This window comes from Lipotes vexillifer, unplaced genomic scaffold, assembly GCF_000442215.2.
Source record: "Lipotes vexillifer unplaced genomic scaffold, Lipotes_vexillifer_v1.1 scaffold361, whole genome shotgun sequence".
In the NCBI taxonomy this organism is placed as follows: domain Eukaryota; kingdom Metazoa; phylum Chordata; class Mammalia; order Artiodactyla; family Lipotidae; genus Lipotes; species Lipotes vexillifer.
In genome coordinates this window covers 610,673-631,783 of record NW_006787562.1, presented here as the reverse complement: position 1 = coordinate 631,783, position 21,111 = coordinate 610,673, and the positions used below count along the sequence as shown (strand labels likewise).

The 21,111-nt window shown below is 40.6% G+C and overlaps 1 protein-coding gene and 1 pseudogene across 6 annotated transcripts in view; both read left to right on the top strand.

Moving 5' to 3' along the window:
• The window catches only part of GRIA1 (glutamate ionotropic receptor AMPA type subunit 1), a 313,635-nt gene that overhangs the window by 117,614 nt on the left and 174,910 nt on the right, over positions 1–21,111 (top strand). The window lies entirely within an intron of this gene.
• Positions 12,040–13,306, top strand: LOC103073688 (adenosine deaminase-like protein pseudogene; annotated as a pseudogene).

Genomic DNA, 21,111 nt, shown 5'->3' with positions numbered 1-21,111 from the left:
ACCTTTAGAGGTTACACAATGGCAGCTCACAGATGAAATGGGAATGGCCCACACAGTTGTCTAAAGTTTTCAAAATTAGTAACATTTTCAAATCCAGGAATTTCACTTGAAAATCTAGGTTTCTGATTTCTGTTTCATTTTTAACTTTCATAAATTGTAAAGTCTAACACACATACTCAGAGCAAAACTATATAGCTCAGTGATTGATCACAAAGCTAATACCCGAGTAGCCACCACCCAGGTCAAGAAATATAATGTTGCCAGCCCGCCAGGAAGTTCCTTGTACCCTTTTTAGCCACATACACTGTCCCACCAAAGAGAATCTCTGACTCTTATATAATCACATCTTTGTTTTTCTTTATAGATTTACCATTTACCGTGCATTCCTAATTGTTAGTTTAATTTTGACTTCTTTTTGAAATTTACATAAAGGAAATAATCCAGTATGATTTTATGTGTGTCTATCTGATTTCCTTTGCTCGATATCACACATCGGATTTATCCGTATTGTTGTATATGAGTGTAGTTTACTTGTTTTCAGTTCTATATAGGATTCTATTGAATTAATATGTCATCTATCTATAATTCATCCATCTATAATTCTACTGTTGATGGACAACTGAGCTGCTTACACTTTTGAAAAATGAGTCTATAAATATTCTTGTACATGTCTCTGGCTGCACATGTGCACGTATTTTCGTTAGATGTAAATCTAGGAGTGGTAGGAGAATGTTCAGTTTTAATAGATCCTGCCATATAGCTTCCAAAGTGGCGGGACCAATTTATACTCCCACCATCAGTATGTGACGATTCTCGTTGCTCCAAATTCTCTCAATCACTTGGGACTGTCAGTCATTTTAATTTTAGCCATTCTGGTGAGGGTGTAGTGACAGCTCATTGTGATTTTAATTTGTATCCCTCCTGATTGTTCGTGAGGTGAGCTTCATTTCTGTGTTTATTGAAATGCTGATATGCTTTTTACAAGGATAACAACAGTTCATGCCTTTCTCCCATTTTGTTACTGGGGTGTCTGTGCTTTTCTTAATGATTTATAGATGTCTAGATATGAGCCCTTGGTCAAATGTGTATGCTGAAAATATCATCTTCCTTTCTGTAGCTTGTATCTGCACTCTCTTAATGGTATCTCTTGATGTAATGGTATCTCTTGACGTACAGAACAGAAATTGTTCATCTTAATGTAGTTCAGTTTATCAGTTTTTTCCTTTATGGATATTTATTTAAGAAGACTTCTCCCACCCTGAGGTCATCAAGATATTTTCTTAGATTATCTTCGGGGGGCTTTATGTTTTCCATTTAGATTATTCCACCTGGAATTGATTTTTTATATGGTCTGATACAGGGGTCTGGAATCAATTTTTCCATACAGATATCCAACTGATGGCATAATTTATTGAAAAACTCATCCTTTCTCCACTGAACTTCAATGGCATCTTTGTCATAAATCAAGTGACCAAGTCTATGTGGTTCTGTTTTTGGTCTTCCTTTACTATTCCATTGGTCTCTTTGTATATCTTAGGTCTTAAATTTAACCTAAGCCTTGATATTTGGGACAATAAGTCTTTCCGCCTTCTTCTTCAAATTTGTTTTGAGCCTGTTGTTTGATATTTACATTTTCATATAAATTTTAGAATCAACATATCAAATTATGAATAAAACTAAGCTACAGGAATCGAGGTGGACTTTAACTTACAAGTCAGTTTGGGAGAATTGATATCTTTAAAAATTGTCTCTCAATCCAATAATATAATATATTTTTGCTCTACTTAACTTTGGCCTTCTTATATTTTCCTCAGTGATGTTTTGTAGTTTTTCAGTATAGAGATCTTGCATATTATTTGTTATATCTGTTTTCTAGGTATTTAATGTTTTTCGATGCTATTATAAACAGCATCTTTTTTTTTTTTTTTTTGCGGTACGCGGGCCTCTCACTGTTGTGGCCTCTCCCATTGCGGAGCACAGGCTCCGGACGCACAGTCTCAGCGGCCATGGCTCACGGGCTTAGCCGCTCTGCGGCATGTGGGATCTTCCCGGACTGGGGCACGAACCCGTATCCCCTGCATCGGCAGGCGGACTCTCAACCACTGCGCCACCAGGGAAGCCCTAAACAGTATCTTTTAAAATATTATAATTGTTTGTTGCTGGTATATAAAAATAGAAATGATTACTCTTATATTGGTTTCATGTCCAGTGACCTTGCCATGTTCACTTAGTAATTCTAATATTTTTCTACAGTGTTTTTGGGCTTTTCTATAAATGTAACCTTGTCACCTATGAATAATGACAACATTATTTTTTTCCTGCCAACTTGGTCATGATATTAACTCCTATATCCTGTTTACTAATATTTTAAGATTTTTTTCATCCTGATTATGAAATAAAGTGCCTATAATTTTCTTTTCTTATAATGTTCTTGTTCAATTTGATATCAGAGTTGTGCTGACCTCAGAAGAAGAATAAGGGAGTGCTCCCTCTTTCTATTCTTTGGAAGAGCCATGTCAGATGGTTGTTATTTATTTCTTAACTGTTTTATAGAACCCAGAAGAGAGGTAGTATGGGTCTGGAGTTTTCTTTGTGCAAAGCGTTAAATCTTCTTGTGGCAGCTTTAATAATTTATATTATGTAGGAATTTTCCCATTTCATCTATATTTTCAAATATCTTGTCATAAATTTGTTCATAATATTGTCTAATTATCTTTTTCATGTCTGTAGGATTTGTAATGACGTTACTTTCTATATTCCTGACATTGGTTGTTTTTGTGCTTGTTTGCTCTTTCATTTTCTCTATGATTCTTTAGGGGTTTGTTTTGACTTTGTTCATCTTTTCTATTGTACGTTTCTTATTTAATTAACTTCTACACTGTATTTTCTTCTCGCTTATGTTCTTGAAATGGATGCTTAGCTCACTGATTTTTTTTTACAGCTTTTCTTCTTTTCTAATGTATGTGTTTTTAAAGCCATACATTAGAGGGAGGTATGTTTCCCTCTAAAAGTGTGTTTAACTATCAATACATCATTAATTTCTTGACTTTTTTCAGATTTACTAAATATTTTATTTTTCCATTTTTATTCATCATATTAATTTGGAAAGTTGATAACCCTTAACTATTCCTGTCATGGTTACACTAGAGATCACAACATTCGTTCTTGACTTAGCAAATCTTATTGTATATTGCCACTTATACCATCTTCCTAGATAGTGCAAAGATCTTGGAACACTGTAGCTTTATTTTTTTCCAGCCAACATACATACCATGATTGTTGTATAATTTTTGAATTTTTAAACCTGACAAAATATGTGGGAAATACAGTGGGTACAGTGGAAAACACTAACATACATGTAAATGGAATGTCATATGGAGAAAGTAAGAGGATTCAGAAATAATGTGTGAAGAGTCAATTGCCAAGAGCTTTCTAAACCTGATAAAAGGCATTAAGTTACAAATTCAAGAAGTCCAAGGTACCCAAAGCATGTGAAATAAAAGAAATCACACCGAGACACAACATAGTAACATTGCTGAAAACCAAAGACAAACTCTTGAAAGCATTCAGAGTGAGGAAAGGGTGAGAAACAGATTACTGAGAAATGATCAGCAATAAGACTGACAGCTGACCCTTCACAAGAAACAAATGAATTCTATCTTTAAAGAGGTGAAAGAAAATAACTGCAAGTGCAGTTTCTGTATCCAACAAAAACTAATTTTCAAGAAAGACTGTGAGATAAAGACATCTTCATACAAATTTTAAAATGTATTTGTCAACAAGAGACCCATGCTAATGGAAATACTAAAGGATATTATCCAGGGACTTCCCTGGTGGCACAGTGGTTAAGAATCCTCCTGCCAAGGCAGGGGACACGGGTTCGAGCCCTGGTCTGGGAAGATCTCACATGCCACAGAACAACTAAGCCCGTGAGCCACAACTACTGAGCCTGCGTGCCACAACTACTGAAGCCCCCGCACCTAGAGTCTGTGCTCCGCAACGAGAAGCCCCCGCTTGCCACAACTAGAGAAAGCCGAGTCCAGCAATGAAGACCCAATGCAGCCAAAAACAAATAAAATTAAATCTTTAAAAAAAAAAAAAGGATATTACTCAGGAGAAGGAAAAATATTCTAGATGGAAACTCCGAGATGCAGAATGGAATAAAAAGGAAAAAAATAAATATATGGGTAAATATAAATAAATATGGAATGAATAAAACAGCGATAATAATAATTTTCCATCCTTTTCTCTTCCTATGCGTTAATCCTATTATTTTCCTTTTGATATATCTTGAAGTTTACTAATTCTCTTTTAAGAAGTATCCAATCTGCCATTTTGCCTGTAAAATTCTTGATGTCAGTTTTGTACTTTTAAAATTTGGAATTTTCTCTTGATTATTTTGCATGATTTTCAGTAGTCTGCTGAAATTATCAACCTTGTATTTTACCCCCGGAAGGTAGTAAACATAGTTGATTATAAAACATATGTCTGATTGCTCTAATATCTTGAGCCCCTGTGAGTATCTCCCTATTTTCTCTTCTTTCCTGTTCATTTTTATCTATGTTGTTTTATCTTCTGGTGTAACTGATTGTTTTTTATTGTGTGCTGGACATTGTACTGCAGAATTTTTTGTAGAAGTAATTTGAGACATAGGGTTATGTTATCTTTTTCCCTAATGAATATATGTTTGCCTTACTGATAGCAATCCATTTTCATTTTAATACAATTTCAGAGATTGGGATGATTTGAATCTAAACTGCAGTCCCCACAAGCACCTGTTTCCAGGTACATTCTCCCTCCTATTGGGCAGTTCTTCTGGGTTTCAACTCAAAGTGATCATTGTTTAACAGCCTCATTCCACTGCCACCACTTTTTGGTCCTGAACTCCAATCCCCACCTTCTTATTCCTGACTCCTCTGGAGTTTAGCTGCTTCCAGCGGAACTGGTGAATGTCTCCAGGGCAAAAGTAGCTCCAAACACATGGCTTACTCACTGACTTTCCTCCAGCCCCAGATCCTGGCTCTGCAGTTCTTCACTCTCTTGCTAGCTCTTTACATCTTCAAGCAGATTTTAAGTACTTTGTCCAGTTTTTCTGTTTGTCCTCATTGGTCCAAATTATATAGTTTCTCATTAACACAAGTGAAAGTCCTGTGCCTTCTCTTAAAAAATTCACAGACCTGGGCTTCCCTGGTGGCGCAGTGGTTGAGAGTCCGTCTGCCGATGCAGGGGACGCGGGTTCGTGCCCCGGTCCGGGAGGATCCCACATGCCGTGAAGCGGCTGGGCCTGTGGGCCATGGCCGCTGGGCCTGCGCGTCCGGAGCCTGCGCTCCGCGGCGGGAGAGGCCACAGCAGTGAGAGGCCCGCGTACCGCAAAAAAAAAAAAAAAAAAAAAAAAAAAAAAAATTCACAGACCTGTCCACAACAGGCTGACCCTAGGCAGTGGTTTCCCCCTTTAGATGAGGCATGCATTTTCCCAGTCACCACAGTGTCCAGCTGGTCACTTCTCATTTACATCAGTCCAGTCCTGTTGGCATTTGGGATTGAGACTCTTGCCTTAAATTCTTTCTAAAACAAAACAAAAGATAAACATTCCAATAGGCACTATTTGACTTTCCTGGGTTTATTTCTTCTAAATCTGGCTTTATATACTTGGTAAATAAAGGTTAGGTTTTTTATCATTTTGTTGGGAAAGAGCCTAAAGGTTTTACAGGGTTGTTGTCATTCTCCTCTCCATGTGCCTGTAAGATCTGGAATGTTTAATGGTCCCAGGCTTGCCCTGTGAGGATAGACTGCCAGACTGCCTTGTGCAGCAGAACATCTGCACTAAAAGCTGGTTTCTAGCCTCAGTCATGATGTGAGACCAGGACAGTGTTAAATGGAAGACTGAAGGCAGGATGACTTAGAAACAGATGGTGTATAGCTCCCACAGGGTGTGGAGTGCACTTCCAGAGTCAGTATAAGGAGTGTTAATGCTATTAGGGTGCCAAGTAGAGTGAAAACAAAACCACAAAAAAAATGAGAAGATTCAACTCTTTCTGTTCAGTAATCAGGAAATATATCTGCTCAAGGACTAGTGGCTTCAGAATAGACTCTGTCAAAGGGTCACTAAAAAAGCTTACAAAGATTTCCAGATACCCTGGGAAATACAGAAGGGTGTGATCTTTTTTAAAAACTGAATTCCTGTCTTTTGCTCAGTCTAATGTTGATGAAAAATTTCTGAGTACAGCTACTCTATGCAAAAGAATCTCTACTTTCAGGAAGAAGGTACTTTCCCTAATTTTGGTTGAGAGTGTAGTTTCCAGAACCAGGCTGCCTGGATTCCAATCCCAGCTCTCCTGTATACGAACAATGTGACTTCAGTCATGTTATTTAATTTCTCTGTGTTGTACTTTTCCCATATATAAAATAGAAATAATAGTTATACTTATCTCGTAGGGTGAGGATTAAAAAAATAATGCATGTAAAGTACCTAGAACAGTGACTGATCTCAAAAACTGCTATTTATAATTAAATTTGTTTTATTATTTTAATTACTTAACAATATTTAACATGCTTATCTTTTGTCTCTCAGAGCCCTGGGTTTCTTATCTCTGTACTATACTCTTGCATTGAATGTTCTAAACAGGCTGTCTTCACAAGACTATTTCTTTCCTAGTTGGATGTGGGGATTACATTGGGGATTTCCAAATCTTGCTGCTCATTTCAGAAAGCTCTTTGAAAACACAACTTCCTAGGATCCACCCATAGACAGTCTGATTTAGTAGATCTGGCAAGGCCTGGGAAGCTGAATTTTTAAAAAAGCTCACTGGTGATTATGATATGCAACCATTTCGTAACCACTGGACTCTGGTGTACCAATTATTAAATATCTGGAGCCAACTGTTAAATATTCACGAATTTTGCAAACTGGTTGTTAAACCGTCAGTAGCTGTTGGCTATGGTGGGAATATTTACATCATGAAAATTGGCAGATGCTACTTTTTCTTTTTCTCTGGAGAGCTGGTTGACTGTCACACTGCAGGTACAATCTTCTCAGCTCCTGGGATTTGGAGTGTCTCTGACCCTCTTTTGTTTGGGACCCAAAATCTTCACTGTTCTCTGAGGTTTTCTTGATTGAGGTTTGGATCTCCCATGGAATAGGCATTCCTGTTGTTGAAAGGGCTGTCAGCTAGATACCTCTGCATCCACATTCAAACTCTCATTTCTTCAGTGTGAGACAGAAGTAGAAAACTGCCCAGTAGTTGCTCTAGCTTACAGATGTGTGATGGTTGGCTCTCACAACGATTTGAAATACAATTTGAGGCAGCTTTTACAAAATCATGGCATTGCACATTAAAATCCAGATTCTCTGTAAAGTTTTTCTTAAAAAAAAAGAATTAAAAAAGAAAAAAAGATCTGGACCTGCTCCTCACTTGATGAATTCTGGCTAAAGCTAAGTGACCACTGGCAGGGGGAAAAGTGTTCTCTCACCTGTCCATTTGTTCATTTATGCTTCCTGCGTGGCTCCTGAGCTTGGAACTCACCTTTGCTGGAAAAGGTGACAGTCCAGGACTTCGGAGACGTGGTCCTGATGCTGCTTTTAACTCACTGTGTGGCTTTGGCTGACTCACTTTCCCTATAGGAGCCCTAGTTTCTCATTTGCAACCTGGGAGAATGCTCACCTTGTCTGCCTCCCAATGACGTTGGGTGGTCTGAAATGGGAGAGTATGAGCCCTTGACTGCCAGCAGCAGAAAAGTAAAGAATTATTGCTAAATGTTGATTCCTGTTATCTACCAACCCCTTAGTGGGGATTAGTGATCCCAGAACAAGGTCTGATAGGAGTAAGTCTTTGAATGCACTGGAACACCGAGAATGGATGGGGAGAGAGGGCTCCATGGTGAGAAAAACAGAAATACCAGTGAACTTGCTGAATCTACAGTCTCACTCAGGGAGATCTGGGAACACGAGAAATTAAAGATCATATTATTAACCACCCCCACTTTACGGATGAGAAAATACGGGCTCAGAGGGAGTATGGGCTTGGAATCAGATCTGCGTTATCAATCCCAGCAACATTCCTTGACCTCTCTGAGCCTCTGTTTCCTCGTGTGTAAATGGGAATGTAAGAACCTGTCTTAATGAAGTATGGTGAAGATTCAGTGAGATAATGTGTTTTCAGTACCTAAAACATATTGTAAATGCCCATTAAGCGGCAGCTGCTGTTATTTACTCAAATCAGGCATATGCTAATTGAAGCACTGGCAAACCAGGAAGTAGTTAAGAGAATATGACACATTGCTGGTGGATATTTCCTTATCAGAAAAGAACTTTTCATCAACCAGAAGGGGCTCCTTTTACTTCCCATTGCACGGGGGTAACTTAAATCAGTATTCTTCCTAGCATTTGCTACAAGAGTCGAAAGACACCCAACCACACATGCCCCAATCAACAGCAAGTACTGAGAGCCAGAGGTGGTATTAGCTTTATAAAGCATTTGCAGAGTCGAACTGGTGTGCGCTTCCCCTTCAAAAATCCTTAAATGTCGACCCTACTCAGCGGGAAATGAAAAATCTGGGCCCAGAGAACACTTTTTGATTTTCACTGCGTTGCGTGCCTCTTTTCAGCGCCACATCTAAACATCAAGGCAAGAAGTGTTCAAGCGCCTTTGGGCTCCTGAAGTCTGGAACAGATTAGAATTCTTGGAGTCAGTCCTTCTTTTGGACTAAACTCCTTTTTCTTTTCCATTTTCCAATAAAACTTTCGGTTCCAGAGAGTCCTTTTGCAACCACTCCTTTTCTAATGCAATTGTTTGACTTCCACTGTGCAGCTCCTGAAAGGAGCCACTGAACCATGACGCAGCCAGCATTTCAATTCCTGAGCACCAGCTTTCCAGCAGGAGCTGTTCCAGAAGCATCTTTATATCCAGCAATCATGCATTTAACCAAAATGATTGACACAGCATTTTCCCCCCTCTCCAACTTTTCCAGCCCATTAGTCTTTATTTGTCTTCCATGGAAAGACTCCCCCAGTTTGGTTTCCTGCCAAATCAGTGAACGTACAAATACGTGCATAAGTCAAACACACCTACACACCCGTAGATGTAGTATGTACTGAGTCTGTATCTGTACTGAATATTCAACAGTTCATTTCCAGACTTCATGTCTCCACTGAAGTTTTAGTCATTTGCTTCTTTCCTCCTTTCTTATCTCCCCTTCTTCCTCCTTCACGCCCCCCCTTACTCCTTTATTTTCTTTCTACTTTTCCCAGAAACTGCCTCTATTTTTGGTAGTCACTATACAATCTCCTATTCTTCAGTGTCTTAAAAAAGAGGCTTAAGAAACTTTTTAATACAGTCCTCTCACTTTAGTTCTGAGAAATCTGTGTGCTAGAAAGGAAACCATGTGCCATCAATGGCTTTTCTGCAGGAAAACTTTCAAGCTCCACAGGCATCACCCAACACTGCATGGCTCGGACCCTGCCCTCTGTGTCAGCCACATCTCCGCCTCAGTCTCCACACTGTAACCACACATACCCTTCAGTCCCTGCCTCAGGGCCTTTACACATGCTTTTCTTTCTTCCTACACAGGCTTTCACACATAGGCACACACCTCCTCTTCACCACTTGACCTTCTATTTATTCCTTAAGTCTCAACTCAAACGGTACTCGTTAGACCACCTTCCTGGCACTCATCAAATTTGTAATTATGTATTTAGTTGTTTAATGTCTCTTCACCTACCAGAAAGCAAGATCTCTAGGGACAAACACCATGTCCCTTCCACCCCACCCCACCCCCACTATTTCTTCATTGCCATATACAGTGCCTGGCATTTGATAGTTGCAACAGATATTAACAAGAAAGTAATAGTGTCTAACATTTATTGAGAACTTGCAAGTTTCAGAGACACTGTTCTATGATTTTTACATGTATTAACTCATTTAATACTTACAACTATCCTAGGAGGAGGGTATGAGTGGTCAAGTCACCCACCCACTATTACATGGCTAGAAAGTAGCAGAGCGAGTTTCTAACCCAGGCGTTCTGACCCCAAAGCCTGAAGGCTCAACCAGGCCATGCTGTATCTCTAAAAGTGCTCCATTAATATTCACTGAAGGAATAAATGAAAAATTTATCCAAATTGATAGCGGCAAAACTGAGGTTAAAACTTAAATTGCTTGATTGATAATCCACTCCTCTTTCTATGCAAACAGAGAGCCTCTCAGGTACCAGCAGAATGCAGTAAAAAGAAAGAGAAGCAAATTAACAAATTGGTCTGTTGCTGATAAGGACTATGGGAGGGACCCTGTGATGTAGATTGTGGAGTGAAGTGGAAATCATCCTTTTAGATTCAGGCAGGACCCAGTGGCAGGTGGAAAAATACTGAACCATTGAAGAGGACTTAAGATAAGGAATCTGGTCCTCCAGAAACATCAAGTAGATTTACAGTTATTATCACTAACAATTTAGGTAATTCTCATGCTTTGGATGAGACTTTCCAAACCTGATTCTAAAGTATAAGCAACCATCAATTGTATGAAAGTGCTGGTCAGAATTCTAGGATGAAAGCTCCAGGAGGGTGCCTTGTTTGCGGCTGTATCCACAGCATGTGAAACAGTGCCTGGCACGAAGTAAGTACTCAATAAATATTTGTTTAACGAATTAATGGAAAATGCACATCAACAAATCCATCAGCAGGTACTAACTAACTATCTGTCATCAAGTCTATGCAGCTCAAGGCGCAATGAAGAACACAAAGAAAAATAAGTCAGATTCCTTTTCATGGAGAGGCCCTAGTCTAGGTGGACCTGGTAACAACTACCACTATCAACGAAAGCCACCATCTTGGGAATTTGCTTTGTCTAGGTGCTGTGCTATGTCCCTTTATATATTATTAGGTCATTTTCATACTTGTAGCATCCTTAAGGTGATGGCACTACTACTAGTCTCCATTTGCAGATGTAGCAACTGAGGTTTAGAGATGCTATTTCCTTGACCACAGTCACAAAGTCAGGAGCTGGTGGAGCCAGGATTGAAACTCAGGTCTGTTTGACTCTGGTATCAACTATGCCAAATGTGTTCATCCCATTATTTCAAGATCACCTGTGGGTGAGAGGCATGTTGGTACTATAAGAGTTTGCAGTATTAGAGGGTGGGGGCAGGGACGGAGGGAGCACTGCAAGTAACACCGCTCAGCCTCTCCAGGTCTACATACGCTGCTGACCTGGGTCCGAAATACATTTCCATTCTTCTCCTGCCACAATCCTATTTGTTGTGTAAATCCCAGATTCAGTGACACTTCTTCCTGGAAGGCTTCTCAAACACTACACAGTTGGGTTAGTTATCCCCTTCTTCATGACCCCTCATAATACTTCTCACCCCACATTCTTATCATTTGTGTTTCCCATCTGCTAGTCTTCAAGTTCTTCCAGGATAATATTTTATCCTTCCAGGTCCAGTACAGTGCCTGACATACAGTGTGTCATTTCATAAATACTTACGGAATAAATTAACTTTAGGTAGAAAGTGCCGTATATGGATCCAACTAATATATAGCAGAATTCAAAGGAAGGAGTATATTTGGGGGCATTAACTGAAGCTCCAAGACAAAGAACTGCTGAAAAGTTGGGTAAGATGCTCACTCAGTGCTACACTGCGCATGTGTGGACGTAATGGCCTCAGGGGATGAGCGGTGTACACCGTGATCCCGGAAATGTCAACATGGCGGAGGGGTCCTACATGTACCTGCTCGCAGACAGGGAACTCTTGCTGGGGGCGCGACTGTCACTGGTGCTCAGTATGGCCCCTGCCCTACGCTCAGGGCTGCAAGGGCCAAGACCAGGAGGGACTCAAGGCGGAAGTCTACCATGGTGGTGAAGCTGAGCCCAGAGCTGCATAAACACTTAATCTTATCAAAATAGCACAAGCAATCTGAAGGATTCAAGACCACAAAACTCACTGACTGAAATACACTGTATTGTGTATACCAACAGTTCAAGAATACCAAATGCATTCTTGTATACCAAGAATGAGTGTTTGAAGAAAGACCCATTCTGCTAAATCATGATGGAATCAGAAGAAGAACAACGGCCCTAGAAGACAACCTTTTACTTGGAATTACCTAAAATGTAACTTCATGTCCACTTGAATGGATCCATTAGTTCCACAGCCGTGAAGAAATTAAGAGCCAAGAAGCCAGGTCTTAAAACCCATGATCAGATGACTATGATTAACAAGAGAAAGAAAAGAACTTTAGAAGAATGCTTCCAGATGTTTCAAATGATTCATCAGTTTACTACTAGCCGTGAAGATATTTTCATGGCTACAAAAGATGTTATTAAAGAATTCACAGGGCTTCCCTGGTGGCGCAGTGGTTGAGAATCTCCCTGCTAATGCAGGGGACACGGGTTCAAGCCCTGGTCTGGGAGGATCCCACATGCCGCGGAGCAACTGGGCCCGAGAGCCACAGCTACTGAGCCTGCGCGTCTGGAGCCTGTGCTCCGCAACAAGAGAGGCCGCGATGGTGAGAGGCCCGCGCACCGCGATGAAGAGTGGCCCCCGCTTGCCACAACTGGAGAAAGCCCTCGCACAGAAACGAAGACCCAACACGGTAAAAATTAATTAATTAATTAATTAATTAATTCCTACCCCCAACATCAAAAAAAAAAAGAAAGAAAGAAAGAAAGAAAACCACAGCTTTAAATTAAAAAAAAGAATTCACAGATGATGGTGTCAAGTGCCTGAAACTAAGGAGCATACCGAGAAGAGAAAATGCTATAAGGAATGACTAAAAAGACTTATGTGGAATCTGTACTTAAGAGTATAAAACAGTCTGAAAAAGAAAATGCAGACATTGACGTTAGGTATTTGATAGCAATCGACAGAAGATGTGGCCCTTCAGCAGCCAAGGAGACTGTTAAACTTGCTGAAGAGTTCTTCCCTTCTACTGAGGATGCAGTTCTTGGACTAGACCTTGGTGGAGACCCTACCATAGGACAAGCAAGACTTCTTAGAACCTCTTTTAGAAGCTGAGAAAGCAAATCTGAAGTTGCCATTACATTTTATAGAGATTCCAAAGCAAAAAGAAAATTAAATAAATAAAATTAAATAAAATAAACAAACCTAAGTACCCCCGGATCTGCATCCTGATAGACTCAGGCATGAGACGTTTCTCAGATCCCCTGAGGGAGGATCCCTGGATCTGGTGGACTTTGTGAGACACCATCAGATACCACTGGGTAAGGCTTCAGGTCCTGCAGACAACCCTTCTGTTCCTTCTGCCCCCACCCCCAAGGTTACAAAATCCATATGGAGAGAAGTACTGTTCTAAAAATATAAATTAAAAAATTTAGAAAAAAACGTTCTGAAGTTGGATTGCGGGGCAATGGGGTCATTAAGACTCCTGTCTGGACGTCTGGACTATGTGAACCCAGGAAAGTTATTCTCTCTGAGCCCCAATTTTCTCAGCTATACCATTGAGAGGACAAAATTTAGACTGTTGGGAAGTCAAAATGAAGTAATACATTAGGAACTCAGCTCAGGGCTCTGTTCTTCGTAAGTATTCAAATGTTTGTCACGGCTACTGCTGCTGCTACTGCTGCTACTTGTCTTCCAGTATTATTCTTAGGCAAAGTTGGGAGAGTAAGGCATTTTATGCAGAAGTGCACTTCTGAGGAGAAGCACAGAGATATGAAGAAACATCCTGCCCTAGGGTATAAAGACAATTCACGGCATTGGCAAAAAAGGCTATAGATATTTCACGCTAAGAGAGGGATTCCTCTGAACCAAGGTATAAAATGCTCAGAGAATTAGAGAGCTGGTGAAACCATGCTCCATTCCTGTTTTTAAGAGCTAAATATGTCAAAATGAAGACTCCAGTGTATGTGCCTGAATCCAGTGTGTGTGTCTTTTCCACTAAACATATAGGCGAGGCTCTGTACGGTGGCTGCCATTTTGTTCCCAGGAAATGATTCCCTGGGAATGTGGGCTGCTGTCTCTTATTCTTTCTGGAGAAAAGTGGTATGTCATTAGACATCTTTTTGTCTAGAAGTATGATACCCGTTTGGGCTCTATGTCTAGCCATCTAGTCTTTGCCCAAGTAGAAATGTGAAAAGATGTGATTTGGTCCTTGTGACTGGGATTAGGGAGAGCGGGTGTGCTGGTACAGGTGATCCCTTAATTGGTCTCTTGCCATTGGTCTTCACTGAAATACCTACTTTCAGTCCATAAGACCTTACAGAAGTAGCCAACTAAAGTATACTCCAGAGTAGTTCATTCATCTCATCTCACACTACAGTAGGTCTCCATGGCCCATTAAAACTGCTTATCCTTCTCTTTACATCCATTATTTGAGTTTACCCTCCCTTCCGTCTTCTTCCCCTTAAGTCCTTGGGATGCTCCTACCACCCTAAATGGCTAGCAGCACTACCTACCTACCGCTCTCTTCCCCCCACCCCAAAAACCCTCACATGCACCCCACGCTTTTGGCCACTGTGATTCTTTTTTCAAACTGATCCTTCAACTTAAATGCCCACATCCTATTATGATTATCAAAAGGGTCTGGGCTGATGTGCAGGTTGGATGTAGTAATAACTGGGGGATAACATAGGATTATTTGATTTATGGGGATTGGTTTTTTTCCCAGAGATGACCTGTTTGGTTTGAAATTTGCCTTAATTGTGTCACTCCGGCAAGAGCAGAAGGGGATGGACTAGAAATCTCTGTGAGGCTAGGATGCAGGGTTTGCCAGATGGAATCAAGAGTATAAACTTTCTAGTGAAGCATATTATAACCTGTGGGGGTAGTTTGCATTTTAACCTATGTACGTCCTCATCTAACCAGCTTTCAGACTTTAAGCAACCTTAAAATCTTAGAAAACTTCTGGTATACAAATGCAGATGAAAGAATTACCATTATTCTTACACCCTGCAGGGAAATGCATGTTGATTGTAAAACTGTATAAATGTCAGTTGAGTGATTTAACAGGCTTGGTTATTGAGCTTGTTAACAACAGATGTCAGATAAGAAAAACAGCAGGTGAGGGTAGACTGGAGGAGCGGGCACTGGCTGCTGACAGAGGGAGGAGTGACAGCTGACATGATGGGAAGGTCCAGTAGAGACTACAGTCTCACCAAGTATGAAGCTGTCTGGGAACCAAAACAAACAAAAACAAATAAAACACCCTACGACCTTAGGAGTCCTTACAGGAGTTATCATATACACCAGTGGTCACAATTATTAATCAACAACCAGTTACCATATGTCTACTATGTACCGGGTTCCATCCCAGGAAATTCAGAATACAAAAAATTATAAAAAATAGAACCTTGCTCTGAAAATATTTACCATCTGCAACACTACCACATTGGCCAAGCTGAAGCTGTGTATATTAAGCTCTTTTTACAAATGTTCGGACATGCATAGAACCTATTAGGAGGTTTTTCTCTTGAAAATATGTAAAATTATTTAGCTACTTACAAGATAAATTTGTTTACTGCTTTCTCAAAGATGCCATTTCCCGACAATGCTAATAATGGAGGAATTTCAGAATAATGACCTCATAAAGTTCACGCAGCTGTCTCTCTATACAGACTTAGATAACACACAGCCATGACCTAACTCAGGCCAGGGGCAGGTTTTAATAGCTTGGCAGGACTACAGTCAGAAATCCAGTTTGGTATAAACTGTTTTCTCTCTCTACTGTTAACTTATTTAATGAAAGGAAATATCTCATTAAAGATGCATATTTTCCCCAAGATTCCATGGGGATGGGGCCGTGGTACCTATAGGTCATTAGACAAAATGAGAATGGAGTCTTGAGATAGATCAGGAACCCCCAAACTCATCCTTGTACTTCAGTCATTGGAATGCTTTGGTTATCGTATTCCATCATGCCAGTCATTTAGCGTTGAGGAGTCTTCTAAATGGTGATTTAGGGCATTTTCCCTGGGGAAAGAGCTCCTCTATAAAGGAACTTCAAGAAGTCCAAGAAGGTGGGCTCTGTGTCTGCTGAGAGACAGGAGAGGTAATCAGGCAGTGGCATAGCTCGTGGTACTGGGGAGTAAGATGATTTGCTGCCTACATCCTATGGAAGGTATGGGTAAGAGTGAGCATAATGGGACCCTTATGATAGCAGCAGGCAGAACCAGGACCAGTCATTTATTTAAAATGGAGAAAGGAATGTGTATTTTCATCCCACTGTCCACCAAACTTTTTTTAGGAAAAAAATGAGAGTAGGAGGAAATTAAGAGTAGGAAAATGTTATACAACTGCTTGGTCTTTCCAGCATCTTAAAATCTGTGGCAGGTCAGGAAAAACATGGTGAGAATGCTGAATGGAGAGTCAAGAAACCAGGAAAAACATGGTGAGAATGCAGAATTTGGAGTCAGGAAACGTAAGTTCAAGTGTAGTTTCTGCGGCTGACACCCTTACTGTGCGACTGAGGACAACATTCCCCCACCCCAGAGCATCCACTCCTTGCCTGTCATATAAGGGAGTTAGATAAAGCCTCTATAGGTCCTTCCATTCCTGGCATTCTAGGGTTTAGTAATAAGCTAAAACAAGGATCTTGTTTTTTAATGTATTATAAGACACAAGGAAACGTACACAGTGAAGTGACCTATAAATTCTGCTGCACTTTAAATGTGAATTCAATGCAAATACAGAATGAAAAATCAGGGTGAAAATCATTACCTGCTGTAGGTTACGAAGTATAATGTGGTTCCTTTGCAGTGGGAAGAATGAATCTTGCATAAGCTGAAATAAGCACGGAAAAGTGTTGGAATAACTAGACACTATGGTAGTCTGGGCTTTCTTCCCCTTTGGTGAGACTTTTCTATTTTTGCACCCATGCTTACACGGGGGACAAATATCCTTGAGATTCTACATGGGACAATGGTGCAAGCACACAGAGGAATGTCAGGTCACCTGAGCACAGTCATAAGTAATGACATCATATATAGGTTTATATGATCCAGAGGACCTGAGGGTATACAGCCTCTGGTCAACCTGAGGTAGTATCTACCTGTCCTGAGAGATAGGAAAATTTATCCAATTGTTACACTTGAACTTGAGCTGAGAGGACAGCCTGGGAGATGGGAATTCATGATTACTGGGTGCCACAACATGTGTTAGCACTTGACAAATTCTCTTTCATTTAATCCTTAGACGAAAAGCACCCTATGAGAAAACAGTTTTTAAACATTATTTGATTTTCTGATTCCTATTTGTAAAATGGTGAAATGAAATCTTGGAGAGGTTAAGTAGGTCTTAACAGCCAGTAAACAGTATAAGCTGAGACGGAAAGGTTCCCTTTCCCTGATTCTAAAGCCTGTCCTCTTCCACAATACCTCATTGCCTCTGGAAGTCCTAGTTTCCACTCTAGTTCTGCCTTTATTTGACTGTGGTACCTGAAAAATAATCACTCAGGTTCTTGAATCTCAGTATGCTCATCTGTTAAAAATCACATAAACAACCAGCCAACCAACCAAAACAGTGACTATATGGCCTCTGTTCTTTTTCTATGGTTTGCGGATGGATATGACAGGGCTACAGTTAATTCACTGGGAACGGTGCCTCTCAGTCAAGAAACATGGTGGCCCTCAACTTTAAGAGGGCTTTGTACAACCTGAAACTATATGTAAACTGTATCTTATATTTATACATCTGTATTCTTTTAGAAAAGAGTCCAAAGCCTTCCTGAGTTTCTCCATGGAATCTGTATCTCCAAATGCCCAAGAAACTTCTGATTAGTAGATCTCCTTGTGGTATCTTCGAGCTCAAAACACCTGTAACAAACTGAAATAAATTAGGGTTTGGTACAAAGGCAGAACTTACACTTGCACCATAGACTATGCAGTGTCACGGCAGTGTCACGGAAACAGACCTGGCAAAGGGTCGAGGATTCGGGATCCTGGTTTACTCTGCCTTGTCATTCAAAGAGATGCTAATTCCCGCCTATCTCTCTGCTTGTAAACAGTTATTATAAAACCAGATGTGATAACATGGATGAGAGCACTCTGGAAAAACATAAAGTATCCTGCAAAAGTATGATATTAACTGTGAGATATTAAACTATCAAGTCATTTCACGAGTTGTCTGTCAACTGAGAAAGAGAGAGAATTGCAAACTCCAACAGCAAAATTTAGAACCTCTGCTTTTTCATCCTTCAGCAAGGTCCTACAGCTGATACTTATGTGTAAATTTCCTTGACATTAACGAGAATCAGTTGCAAATACAGCTTGCAGGATTCAGAAGGAGATCATCACCAATCTGGAAGCTGATATATAGAACTTAAGGTTTCTTCTCTAGGCAAGATATTCTTCATTTATCTCCTTTATTCCATTAGTCAGTGATCCTTAAAGAATGGTCCAATAAAGCAGAAACTAACACACCATTGTAAAGCAATTATACCTCAATAAAGATGTTAAAAAAAAAAAAAGAAAGGGGGGGGGGGGGGGGGGGTGGCAGTGCAGTCTGCATTTTAATAAGCTCTCCAGGGAATCCTGATACACTACATGCTCAAGTTTGAGAACCACTGCCGTAAGTGATTATCCCAGGACAGACCTCCTGGGCTCATATGTTCGTTATGGGTACTCGAAAGAGAATGACAGGGTTCCAGTAACCTGGAAGAGTACCTAGTATAGTTCCCTAAAAGGGCTAGTATAGGCAAGGTTGGGCTGGGGGACACCAGGGTTAGCAAACATGATAGGTGTAGCCCGAAACATCTCAAATAGACCTCTTGTGTATATGGCCCCATGTTAGGTTTTACAGAGCTGAGAAAGAAGAATATGGCCCTGTTTCAAGGAATGCAACTCTTGGAAGATTCAGAAAGTATAGATACCCTTGGTATCCTTGCAGCCAAAGAGTGACAGCAATCCAAAATTAAACCATACATGTCTAAAAGTTAGCTCTATGGTAAGCTTTCTTCTCTGAGCCTCCAAGTTATAGAACACAACAATAAATATGAAAACAACTAATGCTTATAAAGCATTTATCATATCCCTAGCCCTGTTTTAAGTGATTTTTATGTGGTGTTTTTATTTTTAGTGGTGTTACCTGTTTTCAGCTGTTTACCATACCAAAGCCTATGCTAGGCTCTGAAAATACAACTGTGAGAGTCTAACTGCCCCCAGGGAGCTCACACACCAATGGGGAAAATCAGAAGAAATGAGCCCATTACTGTTCCAGCGAGATGGAGTATGAAGTGCAAGTTCAGGGTGTCTTCAGAGGCCTAGGTGAGGCAGCTACACTCAGTCTTATGCAAACAGAGGTTTCTCAGAGGAGGAAATGCCTAAATTTAGGCTTCCAAAGGATGAGAGGGATTGGTCATTTTAGGAGAAAACTGAGATTTAGGGCACTTGGACAACTGTACTCCAGGTCACATAACCTGTGAGTAAGTGGTGTGTTGGGATTTGAATTCAGGTCAGTCCATTTCCAAAGCCCTTGCTTTTAACCATTAAGGTTAGGCTGGAAAACAGGTTTTATCAAGCCTGTCAATCCTGACAAATTTGGTACGGGCTTCCAGGAATGCTGATGATGAGGACTCTGAGGGCTCAACTGGAAAGAATGCCATGATCAATTAGTGATGTCTGCCTTGGGTACAGAAGAGGGGAGTGTATGTGTCATGCATTTGCTGACCCTGCACTGCAGAGTACTGCCTCTAGGACTTAGCACAAAGAGGGACAGACCTGCAGAGCTATTTCTAATTCATGGAAGACTGTCTCTGACCTCAAGGAACTCACAGCTCTATGGCTATCAGTGGGGGCCTATTATATATTACCAGGAGGTAGTCAGTGACAGCTCAGGATGTTATGAGCTGATGGAGCATTCAGGGAGAAAGGGAATAAAGTTTTCTTTATTTTTTTTAATTAAAAATTTTTTTTAATTTTTTGGCCACACTGTGTAGTATGCGGGATCTTAGTTCCCCAACGAGGGATTGACCCCGCACCGCCTGCAGTGAACGCGCAGAGTCTTAACCACTGGACCGCCAGGGAAGTCCCTAAAGTCTTCTTTAAAAAGTGAAGACGCTGATTAAGTGTAACTGTGAAAACCAAACAACAATAAAGAACAATCTTATGAATCCACTAAGCTTCACAATTTGTAGGCCAATTCACTTTTCAATTTTTACTTCTGTTATTTCCATCAACATGGAAGATGTTAATATGATAGAAAATGGTACAGTTCACAAGTAATGTGTCAAGTTGGTTCTATCATGCCCGGGGGAAACTTAAATTTACAAATGCCACCCAAAAAGTATGCATTCAGCATACCTAATGGCTCATCTGTGGAGTAGTTTGGAAGTTGCTATCAGTCAGAGGGATTGAGAGGGCGGCTCTTTAAGGCAAAGATGGTAATAAGTCAGTGCCAGTTTTCGTCACACATGGTTTACGGTATTAGGAGGGTGGTAGGTGAGCTCTTTGAAGGGTAATCAAACATTGTTTTCACAGTATATTTGTTAAACCACTGTATGCATTGAAACGACAACGACAGCAACACAACAAGAACAATGGGTCCTAATAATCAGAAGGAATCTGATGGGTAGCACCAAGTCAGCCCGTAGTGGGAAATGACTGCTGGATGAATTTCCTTTGCAAAAAGTCTTTTTCAATTCTCCCTGTATTGGCTTCACACTGAACTTTTATAAACACTTTTTATCCTTGACATTAACCATTTTTTAAGTGACTCATGCATTGGACATAGAGATCAAAAGGAGAAGATGACCTCCCCCAGAGTCCCAAGGTCAGAGCTGTCTGCCCTCTGGACACTTCTCCCCAGGAAGCCTGTGTTGTGAACACTCACCTCTCATTAACCATGACTTGGCAAACCAACATGCCACCTCATTTTCAGAGGCTCACTTGGTGGTTATGGGCAGCCTTGGGTTTCACCATCTGAACCAGTGGGGTGTAAACCTCAGCAGTCCCCCACCCCAGGGCTATGCCTGCTTACAGAGCTCCCCTAAACCTCCACCCACAGCCATCAGAAACCAGCTTCTCACTGGTCCTCCTCCCCACCTCCCCGAGCATGTACATCAGAGATGATGGGGGAGCTTATCACTTATCACCGGAAGACTTACTTACCTGATCTTACTTTGGAAGACAAGATTTGACAGTACCAGGAATCAAAACACTTTCCTGC